Source organism: Eleutherodactylus coqui, chromosome 12 (genome assembly GCF_035609145.1).
Source record: "Eleutherodactylus coqui strain aEleCoq1 chromosome 12, aEleCoq1.hap1, whole genome shotgun sequence".
Lineage (NCBI taxonomy): Eukaryota > Metazoa > Chordata > Amphibia > Anura > Eleutherodactylidae > Eleutherodactylus > Eleutherodactylus coqui.
The window spans coordinates 51,039,071-51,053,885 of NC_089848.1; the positions used below are offsets into that span (position 1 = coordinate 51,039,071).

At 43.8% G+C, this 14,815-nt stretch overlaps 1 protein-coding gene across 2 annotated transcripts in view; it reads right to left on the bottom strand.

The window, feature by feature from the left end:
* RARB (retinoic acid receptor beta) overlaps nucleotides 1-14,815 on the bottom strand; it is a 603,146-nt gene that overhangs the window by 169,963 nt on the left and 418,368 nt on the right. The window lies entirely within an intron of this gene.

Genomic DNA, 14,815 nt, shown 5'->3' on the forward strand with positions numbered 1-14,815 from the left:
GTGACTCTACGTACAGCGGCAGCTGTCAATCATTGATAGCTCCACCCACTGGACTGTTCAGCTCAGAATGTGCAGAGATATAAATGAATAAAATACAAGTTCTACTGACTCTTTCCCCACAAAACTATATATCAATCTGCTCAGCTCCTCCGGCTCCATAACATGATGCCTGCAGATTGGGCGGCATGTTCGAGCTGACAGATTACCTTTAAATAATCTAACAGTTTAGCACTTACTTTATTGAAAAATTAAATACCATACTCAAATGAATACATCACTCCGAGGAGGGTGACAAGGACACCGCAGTGATATAAAGAGGGAGCCTGCTTCTGCGCTGTATATCTCATCTCTTCATTGTGGTACTTTTACATGCATATTCATAACACACTCGTAAATGCACATGTCAGCTGTCACCTTCTGATATATGCTTTTTGCTCTCTACATAGGACACTGTGCCCTTCACGCAAAGCAAAACTCTGGGTTGCTACAGACCTGGTTCACCCAGGACAAAGTAATATTTCTTGAGTGTATTGCCTTCTGGTTAGGCAACATCTCTATTGCAGTAGTACAAAGGCTTTCATGGCATTGAGCTTGCTCACAAAAATACAAAAAAACTTGCTCTTTAAAAAGTTCATATTAGTAACTCTTGAACGAGGTTTCCAAGATTAAAAAAAAAAAAAAAATTAGCATAACCAGGGATTGGGCTAAAACAGAAAAAAAAATAAGCAGACAGAGCTCACTGGTTAGATGTGCCTCGGAAGAAAGCTATGGCGGGTACATGTCGTTCACTGCTCTACCAATCACTGTCTTCAGCGGTGATAATGCTACGAACGGCACTTGACCCCTGAAGCCATTGATTGGCAGAGTAGTCACGTATACAACAAATAGCACGTAACCGCTGTAGCTTCTTCCTGGGACTGAAACAAGGGGAATTGTTGTAACTGCACTGGACTAAGGAAGAAGGGAAGTTCATCTAACCTTTAAGTATTGTCTTTTTTTTTAATTTCAGCCCAATCCTTGACCAGAAAACCCCTTTAGATCAGATAGTACAAGTGATACTGCTGTCTGAAGCGCCGGGATATAAGGAGATACACTCTCCTGTGGAATGCTACTAGCCATTAACTACCTGTCGCCGAATGAGAGCTTTAAAGTTCAGACAGTATGAGATAGTCGAGCACTTGAACTTGGCTATCTCTGGCAGTTCCCACTGAAGTGCATGCACGTCTGTCAAAATTCAGGGATGTGCTGGGGGCGATACCTCTGGGTCATTGAGGGGGTCTAAGGCCCCCACTGATCAACAAGTTAGCCCTTACCCTGCGTATAGAGGATACCTTACTGAGATGGGATGAAGGTTTGTGACATAATAGGCTGATCAGTTACGGACCATTTGCTTCTATGTCGCCCAGAAAGTTCTAATGATAGCTGTGGATCCCTGACAGGTGCCTCTCTCTGCAGTGCTGGTGTAGATAGCACTATGCCTAAAACACCTTGTTCTCTCACAGGTGAGCAGTGCTTCAAAGAAATCATTTCCCCCCTGCTCTGTATATTAATGATATCGTGCTATATACAAAGCCTCCTGACGCATCCCCTTTAATTTCTAACTACATGGATGAGGACAGTGAAGCAGTTTTGGCTCACGGAGACGTACTTCACCTAAAGGATTTGTGGAGGTCCTAGCATATGTTGAGGGTTCTCCACCAAGTTTTAATTCACAATTAAAAGGGAAGATTGCTTTTGACTCAAATGAGCAAAAATGGTCCCAAAATAATCTGCTACAATTTCAGCTTCAGATTAATTTTTTTCCTGTGATATAAAGCTGTGCGGATGACATGTGGCATAGACTGAATCCTTTTAATTCTTTCATTCTAGAATGGGTTTGATGAGGCTCTCAACAGGCTGCATGTCCTACTGTTCTGGGTCCCCATACAATAGAAACCAAATGATTATCTGAATTATCCCATCAGCACCAATTATTTATGGGTAGGAAGTGCATATTACATTGCATCTGAGGCACCCTGTGCTCTCCAGATACGTCCAGTTTCTTTTTTGTTTGTTTTTTGCCCCCTTTTAAAGCAACCCTTTGGTGTTGGGGCACAACTGTACCACGGGACCAGACAGGGCGGGTGGTATAGTACCCGCAGTGGTTCTTTGATGGACATTCGATTTGATGGTTTCTGGTCCCATTTTCAGCTGTCCAAGATGGCTGAGGCAATCTTCAGATTACCTAATCCCCACAGTACATTGGTAATAGACTACCAAGACACTATACCTGTTTTCTGATTGGCCAGTGCTGCTCAAGTGACCTGCACAGACCAAACAGAGAGCAGTACACAGTGTGCAACCAGCTAGATAGGAAATTGCAGCAGCCACCTTGGATGGCCAAAAGTCAGGACTAGAGATGAGCGAACGTACTCGGTAAGGCCAATTTCGCAATCGAGCACCGCGATTTTCGAGTACTTCACTACTCGGGTGAAAAGTACTCGGGGTCGCCGGGGGGCGGAACGTGGCGTGGTGGAGCGGGGGGTAGCAGCGGGGAACAGAGGGGAGCCCACTCTCTCTCCCTCTCCCCCCCACTCCCCGCTGCAACCCCCCGCTCACCCACAGCGCCCCGAGTACTTTTCACCCGAGTAGTGAAGTACTCGAAAATCGCGGTGCTCGATTGCGAAATCAGCCTTACCGAGTACGTTCGCTCATCTCTAGTCAGGACCACAACCAGCAGATCGCATAGACAGCAGAGAAGCACAAGAGCAGGTAATATATCTTCCAACCCCAGAATTTTGTCCTGAAACTGGAGGACTGTCATCTGAATAATCACTTGAAAGCGCAAATACAAAGGCAGTCATTCCATGTAAACATGGCCACCAGCAGGGCGACAAGTGATAATTCACTCACTAATTATAAGTAGTTTCAGCTCACCTAAAAAATAGTTACTGCTTGATCTAAAGTCACCCGGTGTAAAGCCACAGTCATTCAGGTTTGAACGATAGATCAAGCGGCGTGCACGGTAAATGTATGCAGTGAAAGCACGATCATCGAAAAAAAGCTGATCGGATTTTTCATGGAGACCGTAAGATCATCGCTGGTCTTCTGCTGCATCGGGCCGTGCAGACGGACAGTTGTATAAACACTAGGGATGAGCGAGCGTACTCGGAAAAGCACTACTCGCTCGAGTAATTTGCTTTATCCGAGTATCGCTGTGCTCGTCCCTGAAGATTCGGGTGCCGGCACGGAGCGGGGAGCTGCAGGGGAGAGCGGGGAGGAACGGAGGGGAGATTTTTCTCTCCCTCTCTCCCGCCCGCTCTCCCCTGCTCCCCGCTGCGACTCACCTGTCAGCCGCAGCGGCACCCGAATCTTCAGGGACGAGCACAGCGATACTCGGATAAAGCAAATTACTCGAGCGAGTAGTGCTTTTCCGAGTACGCTCGCTCATCTCTAATGAACACCTGTTTACTGTGAATGGAGGCAGGCGGGCCGGAACGATCCCCGGCCTGATCCACCTCTGTTCACTGAGCGACGATTGCTCCAGGCATAAAAGCACAGGAGCGATCATCACTAGGACGATTGTCGGGCACTATTAAAAGGGGCTTAAGGTGGACAGAGAACATCAAGAGGCCTTTAGAGGCCGTTCATGACTTGTGACACTAATGCTAATGCAAGGTTTATCTGATCTTCACATTAAGTGCTGGAGCACAGATATGATTGGCAGTCACATTGCCACTCCTAATTGTGTGGGCACAACTGCCACATTAAAGGGCCATTTACATGGGCCGAATATCGCTCAAAATGTGTCCAAACAAACAAATTTGCGCAATAATCGTTGTGTCTAAATGCACAGCCATCGTGCGCTATTCGCTTACAGTTTGCTGGTCGCTCACTTTCAACCAGCATAAATATGAAAACAATCATTCAGCGCCTCATACAAAAATGGTAAATCATTTTATGAAGAAGTGAGTAATGACTCACCTGGTGCCCAGTGGACTTCTCTGGAAGGGGAAGCCACCGGCACCTGAGATCCACGACAGCCTCAAATAGATCCTGATTCACAATCCAAAGATAGGAGAGACGTCCCGGGGTTGCAGCACTCGTCTGGCTGTATATATCCAAAACAGATCCAAGGCAAAAAATACCCCCACGCTCCGGAACTCAGGAAGTAGTGATAGACTTATAACATACTATACTTTATTGCAACGCGTTTCGGCGGTGCAGAGCCGCCTTTCTCAAGCAATACATACATTCACAAAGTCACATCTATATAAACACAATTAAAAATTATTATTACTCACAAGCACATGTTTTCGGTGGGCGCCGTGCCCCGGCGCCATCTTGGTGTCACGAGGTCATCTCACGTGACACAATACGTCATTCACGTCATGTGGTTGAACACGTCATTACACTCATTCATAAAAATGGGGCTGTATACTATAATCATTTCATATGACACCCCACGTCACTGTGTCACATGATCGGATACATCATTCATTAGATGTAGAACGCCAATTTGTCATACAAAGTATAGTATTATATAACTACTTCATATTAATTTACCTCATCCACTAACAAGGGCATATCACTCTTATTAACCAGTTAATATTCTTGTCCATTATCCCGGATTTATATACATACATATAAAGACCATATAGTTTATATTTTGATTTGATATTTAAAAAAAAAAAAAAGTTATAATAATTTGTGCATATAGCCCAATATATATTTATGAACTCTAAAAACAATTTTCTTATAGTTTGAATTATAATTTAGTTCTATTACCTTATATAAAATATATTTATAATTAGTTTGTACATATATTGATAAATCAATTTACTTGCTAACTATTAGAAAACCCTTTAGAAAAATATGTATAAAAAAATATAAAGAAATATAAAAATTATATATATATATAAAACCTATACAGTTCTACTACCCATTCTTATGACATAATTATTATAAAATATGTCTTAATATCCATGATAAAAAATTAATACATTAAAAAATAAATTATACTATGATCCTAAAACTATTTATATATATATACACGTATATATATATATATACACATATATATATATACACATATATACACATATATATATATATATATATATACACATACATATATATACACATATATACATATATATACACATATATACATATATATACACATATATACATATATATATATATACACACATATACACACACATACACACACAACCAGCATACAAATAATTGCTGACTTCTCAGCACGGAGCGAGAACCCAGCGAAGATCTGCCTGTCTAAACGCCCTGCACAAGAGCTGACAACCTTAGCGGTGACGTCAGTGCTTATGCGGTCGGTTAGCTGACTGTCATCCCGTCTACATGGGACATAAGGCTCAGTTCACATCCGCATTAATGCTTGTCAGAATTTCAGTTCTCTGCTCCGTTTCTGGAGAAACTGAGTTAAAACTTAAATAAACTGATCCGTTTTCCCCCCATTCATTTCAAAGAAGTTTTTTGCAAATGGAAAGCCTATATATGCTTATGTATAGTTAGGTTTACGCTTTTTAAAAAGAGCAAAAACTAATTAAATGGAAGTGAACGTGAGCTTTCCAGTTGCTTTCAGTTTTTAAAACCCCATTGAAATCAATGGGGAAGAAAGTACAGTAATCTGTTTAAATTCCGTTTTTGGAGCAGAGAAACGGAATTATGACTGAAGCCCTAACACAGAGGTGAACTGAGCCTAACTTAGTGCGATTATAGTACATAGCTGACCCATGATGTACAGTCACTGACATGTTAATGGGCTAATTGGGACCGATAACTGTTAAACAATCCTATGTCTGTGGCCCATGGACACTAGAGTTTAGCGCTACATTGTGTGCAGAAGAAAAATGATGCCCTACTGCTAATGTCTATGAATACAGCAATAAGCCAACAATGTATCCACCTCTTCTTGCCTGTGACACTTGGAGCTCAGCAGCTCCTTCCACCTCCCTAGTGGGCTATGCCTTATACCCTTCAGCACTCGTTAGCAGTAGTCGCTTGGATAACTAGTTTTCTTTCCTACATTTTTGTCCCAACCTACTGTACACCAATGAGGGGCAAAACCCTTACAATAGCCCATTTGTACATGGTTATGTCTTCCTTCTGGAGAAGACACTGCTTATATTCCTGGTCATGTTGCAGGGCCTACTAGTAGGTCAGACATTGACTTACAGGGAAGATGCCTTCCAATAGGTAACAATGCAGAGACCTCCTACCATCTCCCATTAGCATTACATACTTCAATGCAAAGTAGAGTGCGATGCAATGGAATGGCCTTCTTATGTGCACATCAGAGTATTTAGGACCCGTTCTATATGTTGCTGCAGACCTTGTGCTGTAGACTGCAACCTCCTCAATGCAAAGGGTATAATGTGTGGCGAAACCCGAAGAACCGTTGCCTTGTAACCTGCAGATTTTGCCGCGGATCCGCCTTTAACTTTTGAGCGATTCCAGATTACCTTGCAGATCCAAGTGCCAGACGGATTTCTAGATCATCAGGAATCTTCTACATTCCCGCTCTGCAGACCTGCTGTATGTCACATGGATTTGTGCTCCGTTCAAAGGACGGAAGAAGGAATCTGCTTTACTTACACCGGCGCATAGCGGTTATTAATACATATATATTTAAAGTCTGTAATTGAAGAGAGAATTCATTTAAAATACTAGCAGTTGCTTAAGACGCTGCAATTCATGTATTATTCATTAAGGGAAAAGAATAAAGGTACTCCAGATGAAAACATTCATTAGTATGAATTACATGAATACGTCTTCTTTATTACTTTTCTGAAGTGTTTACTGATGTTTTCAGTCTAAAGCTGAAGACCTTGATTACTGTAAATCAGCATTGTAATATAGATTTTCAATATATACTTAAGAAACTAAAATGGATTTATTAAAAAAAGTTAACTTCGGGACGTATGAAAATTATACTTCGCAATTAAAGCCAGAGACTCGGGGTGTTCTAAACCCTGGCTGATAGAACGCGTTGTCTCAGGCAGGACAAGTGAAGGTTCTCCTAGTACTTTACAGGAAAGTCTGTCCTCCGTGAGAATCTACGCTTTTCAACCTCGGAGACCTGTAAGAAATATGCAGATATTTGGAAAATATCCGTTAGATGACGACCTGCAGGGCTGCAAAGAAAATTTAAATCCCCGTGGCTGCCTTGCAGATTAGTCAACCACCAGTGGCAAGATTTAACCTGTCAAGTGAGAACAGATCTCCAAGCAGACCAAGGGGAACTTAACCTTTTAGTGGCAAGCCTATCTTCTGCCTTAAGGACCAAGCGATTTTCACTGTCACATTGCAAGAGCCATAACTCGTTGACAAAGCCCCACTCTAGGTACATATTATTATTTAAATTTTTTTGGAAGGAGGTAGAAAAAAACGTACCGAAATTTTGCCATTGTTTTGGGGGTTTTGGTTATTTTTACAGTTCTGCATTCTGTAAAAGTAACACGATACCTTTCTTATCTGGATCAGCACGATTATTGTAGTTTTATAGATTTTTTTACTACTTTTGAACAATAAAAAAAACATTTTTATAGAAAAGCTATTAAGTATGCATCTCCACATTGTAAGACTAGAAGCATTTTTATTTTTCCAGTAGTGGACCTTTGTGAGGTCTTGATTTTTTCGGGAAGAGTTGTAGTTTTTATTGGCACCAGCGGTTTTTATTGGTATATATGACTTTTAGGGCTTATTTACACGAGTGTATATTGGCTGGCGTTTTCATGGCCGGCCGATATACGCTTCCATCTGAGCAGTGCCCCCCTTCCCTCCCCCTCACCGGCTCTCTGCTTCTCTCGTCCCCTCCAAGTGGTTTGCAGTGGGAGTGGGCAGGACGGGGGTGTAGCTATGCTCCTGCTCCCCCCCCCCCTTGTCCATAGCCAGCAATAGAAGTGGGCGGGACAATTGCAAGCGCTGGAGTGGAGGAGAGAGGTAGAAAGCCGGTGAGGGGGAGGGAAAGGGGGGAACTGCTCAGATGGAAGTGTATATCGGACGGACGGAAAAACCCAACTCATATAAGCTCGTGGAAATAAGCCCTTAGATTGCTTTTTTTTTGGGGGGGGGGGGGGGAGTAAACAAAAGAAGAATAGCAATTCTGGCAAAACTTTTTAAAATTATTTTTACAATGCTCACCAGGTGCAGCGTCGTGTAATTCCGACAGCTCAGCTGGGTTGGCATGGCTGATAATGCGGGGTGCCAATAAATAACAGAGGTAGCCCACTCCATCTACCATCCATTTACATGCCATAATCACAATTTAGTGCAGCAAGTCAGGGGTTAAACAGGGATTCAAAACTATTAAGGCTCATTTACACTAGCCGATTATCGCTCATTATAGCGATCATGATAGCGATTTTTTTTTTTTAATGATCATCGGCTGGTGTAAATGGGGCTTTAGCCTGAATGTGCCTCGTAAGTTAAAAAAGTTTGGAGACCTGAGCTCCAAAATAACCCCCCGCAGCCGAGTTCAATAGGTTTGCAGACAGGGGGTCTGGTGGACACGTATAAAACTATCCAGAACCAATCAGCCTTCTGTTTTCCTCTGAAATCTTCATTTAGGACGAGCCTTAAGAAGGGATGCACACTTCGTGGTCACTAAGGCCACCTGCAGGTGGCCGGGTTGGATCCTGCTGCGAGAATTCATGCAGCGGCACCCGACCCGAGCCACTGCAGGGACCAGTGTGGTGCTCACCTCTCCCGCGGCTCTGGCTTTGATGTGCCGGCTGCCAGTAAGCCGGCGCATGTGCACAGTGGAGCCGGCGGCCCAGGAGTGACATTTCTGTGCAGGCCTCTGCGAGACCCGCACTGAAAAAGAGCATGCCGCAACTTGTTTTTCGCGTGTGATTTCACGTGGACAAATCATGGCCGTCTGCATAGGATTAAGTATTGTAATGCAATCTAATGCAGGCGGGCACATGCGGAAATTCAGCGGGAAATACCACCGCAGAATTTCCGCCATGTGCAGGGGGCCTAAGGGCTCCTGTCCATGGGTGATAAATCGCCAGCGAATCACGCTGTCTGAAGCTTTCCATAGCATTGCCCATTTCCCGTGGCAGAATATCGCTAGTAGAGATGAGCGAGCGTACTCACTAAGACAAACTACTCGAGCGAGTAGTGCCTTATGCGAGTACCTGCCCGCTTGTCTCTAAACATTCGGGTGCTGGCGGGGGGCGGCGTGGGAGAGCGGGGAGGAACGGGGGGAGATCTCTCTCTCACTCGCTCCTCCCTGCTCCCTCTCGCAACTCACCGCTCTCCCCTGCCGGTTCCCAAATCTTTTGAGACGAGCGGGCAGGTACTCGCATTAGGCACTACTCACTGGAGTAGTTTGCCTTAGCGAGTACGCTCGCTCATCTGTAATCGCTAGCGATATTCCGCCTCAGCCGTGGACAGGGGGCCATAAAAATAACTTGTCATTCTATTGGTATGATAATACATAGATACATTCTTCCATGGACATGTTAAAGGGGTTTTCTGGGACTTAAAGGGAGCCTGTTGTCAGGTTTTTCCTAGACAATCTAAGATATGCATATAATAGTGTTGATAACGAGATTGCCATATCACTATATACTGTCGTTATACATGCGCCGTCTAAGGTAGCCCTCGGTCAGACAAGTGTTATGTTGCACGCAAAAAGATTGTGTCTATTAGAACCAATGGCTTCATATTAAACAGTTCACACGTACATTTTTTTAAATGCGCCAAAAAATAATAAAAATTCGCACCTGCAAAACATAGGACATGCGTGGCACGGCTGGCAAAATCTCGTCCACATGACTGGCAAATCCCGGATCTGCCACACAGAAATTCTGTACAGAATTTCCACGGCAAATCCGTCCCCTGTGAACCCAGCCTAATATTGGAGCGCTCATTTATATCTACATTGTTGTTTACTTATACTTGTTTGTTTTTTAATAAACATTGTATACTATTTGTAACTCTGGGGTCTGCATCATATCCCTGTAACCTGTGTTGCATCCAACACCTCCACAGTGAGATACCAGAGGATTATTGTTCCTCTGTGTGGACACTGCCAAGTTCATTTAGGAAGTCTTATAGGCCAGGCAATGCTTCCTGGGTAAATAGGTATGTAAATGAGCTCTCCCCCAGGAAGAAAGAAAACTGTCTTACTAGTGTCACTTATTGGAGGTAGTTACCCTAAAAATCAATGTCTGACCTCTTAATACTTCAAAAGAATCTCAGCATGCTCAAATTGGTCTTTCTTTTGCTTTAACCCCTTAAGGACATGGCCTATTTTGGGCTTAAGGAGGCAACGATTTTTGGCGGATTTTCATCTCTGTTTATCAAAAGCCATAACTTTTTTACTTTTCCGTCAACGCGGCCGTATAAGGGCTTGTTTTTTTGTGTTTTGTGAACTGTGATTTTTGATGCTGCCATTTTTGGGTACATAGACTATATTGCAAAACTTTTATATTTATGATAACAGGGAGAGAAAACGCATCAATTCTGCCATAGATTTTTGTTTTTTTACAGCGTTAATCATGCAGCATAAATGATACAATACATTTTTTTTTGCGGGTCGGTACGGTTACAACGATACCAAAATTCTTATATTTTTTTTAGGTTTTTCCACTTTTCTGCAATAAAAACCCATTTTTGGGAATTTTTTTTCCCTAAATCACTGCATTCAAAGTCCTGTAACTTTTTTATTTCACTATGTACGGAGCTCTGTGAGGGCTTTTTTTTTGCGAGACGAGCGGTAGTTTTTATTGGTACCATATTGGGGAATACACAGCTTTTTTTATTACTTTTATTGCATTTTTTGGGAGGCAAAATGCTAAAAATTAGCATTTTGCCTGTTTAGCATTTTTTTTACGCTTTTTGCCGTGCAGAATAAAAAGCGTGTTCAATTTATTGTACATGTCCTTACGGACGCGTCGATACCAAATATGTGCCATTTTAATTTTTTTACCTTTTTATGCTAATATGAGAAAAAGCATAGAAAAGGGTTTTTTTTACATTTTTCTTTTTTGGACATTTTCATTATCTTTTTTTTACACCATCTATGTCCCTCTGGGGGACTTAAAGAACAGCACTGATGATCGCTGTGATAAGGCATGGCAGGACTTCTGTCATGCCATGCCTTATCGCTTATACAGCAATCATAGGCTTTGGCAACACAGGACGCTGGTATCTGGCGCTCTCTCTGTGAACCCTTCCCATGCCGCGATCTACATAGATTGCGGCAGGGAAGGGGTTTACAGCGAGGGCACATCTCCGATACACCCCGCTGCTGCAGCAGTATGCCGGCTATCAGTGACAGCCAGCTTCCGCTGCGGGATAGAGCGAGATCTGTCATGATCTCGCACTATCCCTATGACGTAAGGGTACGTCATTTTGCAGGAAGTACCCCGCTCCCATGACATACCCTTACGTCATGGGGAGGGAAGGGGTTAAAGGGGTCGTCCAGTTGTAAACTATCAATGGCCTATCTTCAGGATAGATCATCAGTAATACACTAACAGGGCTCTGTCACCTGAAACCCCTGATGATCAGCTGTTTACCCGTGCTGTTGTGTTTGTGCACTGAGCTAAATTCTGCAGGACGCAGATAGCGCCATTTTCACTGTGCTGGTCAAGTGTAGTATTGCAGGCTAAGTTCCTATTCAAATAAATGGAAACTTTGCCTATAATATGTTAGGTGCACTGTTCAGACACAATCTTCTGCCTCTGTGTCTGGCAAATATGGGCGTCGTCCCATTCTCTCTATTCCCTGAGCTTATAGTCACTCTCTTCCAGCTCTCCTAGGGTTAATAGCTTCTGGTCTGCTGTTCAGCTGATTCTCCTTTTTTAATCAACATCCTATATAGCTGCCCTGGGCCTTTCAGACCTTGTTGCAGTGTTGTTGAGAGTTTGTTCCCTTTGCTCTATCTTTGTTCTATAGGTGTTCTGGCCCGCCAGAGTAAGTCAGCGCCTAGAGGAAGACCGTGGGGTCGTCCTTATCGGGACGAGTGCTCCGCTTGTAGGCAGGAGTCTCCCTCTCCTGGTTATCAGTTCAGGGCAAGATATCTTCCCTAGTTTCTATCCATATACGGGGCTGTTCATCTGGTATCTTACCTCCCACGCTGGGGTTGGCTGTCAGCTGTACTGGATCAGATCTTCACCTATCCGGTAGGTTGACACAGTGGTTCCACATCTGCAGTCCTTAAGTAATACTAAGCTTGTTCACTGCAGAAAGACTGGAACTGACTGTTTCCTGAAAAAATCATTTCAGTACTCAGTGCATCAGTCCAGAGAACAGCTGATTGGTGGTGGTTCTTGGTGACAGAGCCTTCACTGATCTACTATTAAAAACCTATCCTGAGGATAGATCATCAATAGTTTACAACTGGACAACCCTTTTAATTTATTTGCAGCAAGGTACATGGATGTGTTTTGGCCCATCACTCGCCTTTGTCAACTGCAGGCCTTGCAATATGACTAAGGATAAAAGCCAAACCACATAAAGTGTCAGATATTTACTTATAAGAGTATCTAACTCCAATGTGCTGGTGATTATTTGATTGGTCATCTGTACTATCGGGGAAGGATTTAGGGGATTGGAGGTAAGTGGCCAGGTGAACTGGGACAGAGGAGTCGTAAGAAGCCTGGGAAAGTGCCAGGGTGTGGTAGAGGAAGTGAATCAGCAGAAGTGAGCAGAAGAGTGCGGAGAGTGCAGGTGTGGGTGAGGAGCGCAGCAAGTTAGAGCAGTGCAGAGATAGAGTAGAGTCAGAAGTCGGAGAGAGTCAGGTTCCGACAACGTCCAGAGGGAGAGTGGAGACTTTTTCACCCCTGCCGGAAGGAACCTGAGCCAGGGCAGACCCTGGAAGGAAGCCAGTCTTCACAACTGAAAGTTAAACGTATCCCTGCACAATTAGGAGTCAGAGTCTCAACCGGAGAACCTACAGTGTCCCCCCCTCATTTTTCCACAAATAGTCAAGCAACCATCTAACGTAGCCCACAATCCTATTTTGCCCTTCAGAAGAGAGTTAAAAAGTCGTTACATGTCAGTTACTCTGTTACAGAAGTTGTTGGACCGTTTGTTGTTGACTAATTGCAAAATGTGAATATTATCCTCAGTTCTCAAGTGCCAGTAAACTGTGTGCCTTTGGTTTTGCTGAAACTCTCTGGAACTTGTCTCTCTATTTCTTCACCACGACACATCCATCCAAAGGCACTCGCATCACAAGGAACTTACACTAACTACAACTCAATCCACCTGCTGCACATGCCACCCTCTTAGGCAGAGTAGCAACCACCATGACATAGTTAGAGTTGGCGCTTGAGCTACCTTCCTGTCAACTTCTGCTCACTGCACTGAAGAGACAGTTTTCCTTCTTACTAGAAGACAACTAATTTGCATGCCCCCTTTTCTCCCGCCCCTCCTTTGCCTCCTTTCCACCCCCCTGCACTATTTTCAATGAGGAGAGGTGGGACGGGGCGGAGCTCATGCTCAGAATTTAGCCCCGCCCCCTCTCATTGCAAATAGTGCCAAGGGACGGACAGGGTGTGGAGAGGAGGCAAAGCACTGCTCTCAGCTCTTCCAGCCTCCTCCCCCTGCAGAGAGAGACGCCATATGTCAGCTGGGCGTGAAAACCCAGCCGATATACGGTTGTGTGAATGCACCCTCAGTCATAGTGCAAGGCCTGTTAAAGGAGTTGTCCGAGATAATATAAATTTTTTGCAAGGGCAGGAAATGTGGTGGTGTAGTCGCTTGTTTGATTTCGCCATCACCTCAGTGCTACTATAGTTCCTTCCAGGCTTTGTTTACATGACTGCAGCAGTAATGTGTTCGTATAACCAAATAATCGGGGCAGCCAATTACTGGCCTCAGCGATGTACTACGCAAGACTACTGAGGTCAGTGATTAGCTGCTGCAGTCATGTAATTAAATCACAACAGGGAGAACCAAAGAACCTAGAGTGGCGGGAGGCGGAACTGGTGAGTATACCTTCTTTTATTATTTTACCAGATTTCCAGCCGCTATAAAGAAAATGTCAATACCTTGGACAACTCCTTTAAAGGGTTAAATACCAAGTTAAAGGATGGCTACCTCAGAGATGGCACTATAGAGACTTTTTTTCTTCTTCTGGCAGGAGAGATATTTTCCATACACAATGGGAATTCACTCCTGCATTAAAAGGGTTATCCCACGAAAATCATATACCACCTATCCACAGAACAGGGATAAATGATTAGATGTTGGGGATCTGACAGCACGATCATGAGAATGGTGTATCCAAAGTGCGCTGGTTGAATGGAGTACTGGTGTGCATATATAACCACTGTTCGATTCACGTCTATGGGGCTGATGGAGCTACCCCAAGTGCTGCGTTCGGATAGCTCTTCCATTCATCCGACAAACCTAGGGTGTTCTCATAATCACTGGGCACTGTGATTAATCCTTTATCACATAAGCACTGGATAGGTAACAAATGGCTTTGGTGGCATAAGGCCGGTTTCACATCTGCGTTGGAATCTCCGCTCACAATACTGGAAGAAAAAGAGGTGCATGCAGCACTTTTTCTCTTCCGCCTAAAAGCTGGGCAGCAGAGCGGAAACCGATTATAGTCAACATGATCCATTTGGCGCTGTTCGGTTCCATCCTGAGACATAGCCCTTCAGCTGCGGTGATTGCCCTTTCCTGCTCCCCGAATGGAGCAGATAAGTGGAACCTCAAGTGCTGAATTGAAATCCCCCTAAGGCCTCATGTCCAAATTAGGAATTACAATCCGCAGCATTTTTCCTGCACACAGATCCGCGCCCCATAGGGATGCATTAGACAC